The following is a 3083-nucleotide window of genomic DNA, read 5'->3' on the forward strand; positions in this document are numbered from 1 at the left end:
AGACCAGTGTGAAAAAACGTAATTTTGCATTGATAATGATCAACAAATTAACTTCTTTGAGTGGCATTTTAGAAGTTGGGAAGTACAATATAGAACAAACTTTATGGATAACAACTTCTTTTTATTCGTGAGTGCGACGCTTCCGATACAGATTCTTGTACCGGTGTCAACCATTATGCTTGACAACGGTACAAGAATCTTTATCGAAACGTCGCACTCACGAATAAAAAGAAGTTGTTATCCATAAAGTTTGGTCTATATCAACGAATTAGTCTGTGGAAATGATAATATAAACTCTGTCAAAAAAGAAACGCAACCCCTGTATTTTAGAGATTTTGATCTGAAGTTTTAGGACGACACGGCATTTTTATTATTTAAGACAGAAGTCTGAAATTTGGCAGAATAATAAACCAAGATGGGCATGTTTAAAATTGTCATTTCAAAAGTCATCTCACAGACACCAGTTTGTCACCAGGGGGGCGTCTTTCTCAGTATCTCGTATGAGCACCACGCGCTGCAATCACTGCACGGCATCTCCTTGGACAAGAACGGATAAGACGCCGTGGATTCTTTCCTGGGGAATGGCTCTCCACTCCTCCTGCAGTGCAACGGCGAGCTGTTGCAGCGTCTGTGGCGGCGGCTGACGCTGACGGACGCGTCGATCCAGAGTATCCCACAGGTGTTCAATAGGGTTGAGGTCTGGTGATTTAGAGGGTCATGGCAAGACATTGACGTTGGAATTCTGCAGAAAGTTCATTGTTGCACGTGCAGTATGAGGCCGGGCGTTGTCCCGTTGAAAAAATCTGTGTCTGTTGGTCAATAATCGGGAGAAGGTGAAGCTCTAACACGTGGTTGATGTAACGTTGGGCTGTCAGGTTCCCTGGAACGATCACCAAGTCTGATTTCTGGTTGTATGAGATGGTTCCCCAAACCATGACGCTTTCTCCGCCAAATCTGTCCACCTGTCGGACGCAGATGGGCGCAAAACGTTTATGACGTCTCCTATACAGACGCTGTCTTCCGTCGTGACGTTGCAAAAGAAAACGTGAGTCATCAGAAAACCAGATTCGCCTCCAGTTTTGTAAAGTCCGTATCCTTACGTTGTTGCACCACCTGAGTCGTCGGCGTCGATGTAGGGGGCGTAGTACAGGTCCAACAACTGGTCTACAGGCACGTAAACCCGCTTCTTTCAGACGGTTCCTAATCGTTTGAGCTGACACCTCCTCAAACCTGGTATTTGTGTGGCAGTCACGGTTGGTAGGGCATGCCGATTACGCAGGTGATGGACCCGGATGTACCGATCTTGAAGGGGGGTCGTGATTCTTGGCCTTCCACTTCTCGGGCGATCGTTGGTCAAATTGAAGTTGTTGTAGCGGCTCCAAAGTCGGGATATCGTTGTTTTGTGAACATTTAGGTGCCGTGCAACAGTTCCAAAACTTTCTCCGGCTTTAACACGACCAATGGCGATATTTCGGTCGGCAGCACTCAATCGTGGCATTTTTAACACAGCTTTTCGGCGACAAATGAATGAATATAATACGGAAGCACATGGGCTTTTATACACCCTACATTAACCGCCATTTTCATGATTTGCATGTGTTTTTGTGCGAAGTCACCATGAGGGTTATTTCATGCGTTGTGACGGAATAAGCAATAAAATACACTTATGCGTACAAATGCAGTTGTTTGGATGGTAATCTTCATCAAACGAATTTTTCATATCTGAGGACAGGGGTTGCGTTTCTTTTTTGACAGAGTTTATATGAAGCATATCAATCAGTGATAACTATGTTAACAATTCTTTTATTTTTTAACATTAAAATTGTTATTTTGTAAAATTGGTAAAATTGTTGGTCTACCTTGACTACCTACCTTGACCTAGGTGTTATATTCAGTAGAAACAGGAACTTCAGGTCAGCAATCAAATGTTTATCAGAGAGTGTATCTAAAGCCATGTTCTGTCAATTAATGAAACCCAGAAATTATAATGATCCTCAGGACTGTTTGACTGAAAGCTTTTGACGTGATGATATCACCGATATTATTATATGGTTGCGAAATCTGGGCCTACCAAAATATGAACATAATTGAAAACATTCATTTAAAATTCATGAAACTAGCCTGTGGGCTTGGACATTCAACCCCAAGGTTTATGGTCTATGGGGAATTAGGTAGGGTACCCTTATCAATATATGCAGCCACACGGGTAGTTAGTTTCTGGCATAAACTCTGTAAACCTGGACCTTCCTCGAAATTATCACAAATTATCTATCAGTTTGCTTATTTGCGATCTATAGCTATTAATGAACACAATGTCTGGACGAGTAATGTAAGGCAAATACTTAACCTCTGTGGCCTATCCTATGTATTTCATGACCCACTAAGTGTTTCAAGCCAATGGCTAACGGCTCGAGTAGAACAGACTCTAAAGTAGAACAGTTCTATCAAAACTTGAGATCTGACGTAGAGAGAAGCCCGAAAGGGCTTTATTATAAATACTTAAAAGACATTCCTTCATTTGATAACTATCTCCTTCTGCCTAAACAAATATACTACCCTCTCCTGAAATACAGAACTTGTAACCATAATCTGCCTGTCTAGGTTGGCCGTTGGCTTGGCATAGAGAGAATTTAGGACATGTAAACTGTGTATGTCGCCAGCAATAGCTGACGAATTCCACTACCTGTATAATTTGAAGCTTTTTATGAATGCAGATAACAACATACAGTTCCCTTATATAATAAAGAACAGAAATTGTTGAGTAGTAGAAAAGTAAAAGAAATCAAGAACCTTGCACAATTCATCTGTATAATAGATAAGTGCCTTCGAGTGTGATTGTATACATGAGTACAGAATTTCTGATGCGGATTTTATATTTATCCGTCTAGATTTATGTATTCATAATTGTTTTCAGTCACAATATCTTAATGTCGCCAATTATCTGTACAACATAACCGCCATCATGTAAAGTACAAATTATTGTTATTTTTGGAAAACTTTTCTCCTGTACCACCGTGGGTGGTTCTTTTTGAGAATAAAATGAATTGAATTGAATTGAATTGAACTAGGATCAACTAATAACA

This window comes from Haliotis rubra, unplaced genomic scaffold (assembly GCF_003918875.1).
Source record: "Haliotis rubra isolate DU_JTF1 unplaced genomic scaffold, ASM391887v1 Scf409, whole genome shotgun sequence".
Taxonomy (NCBI): domain Eukaryota; kingdom Metazoa; phylum Mollusca; class Gastropoda; order Lepetellida; family Haliotidae; genus Haliotis; species Haliotis rubra.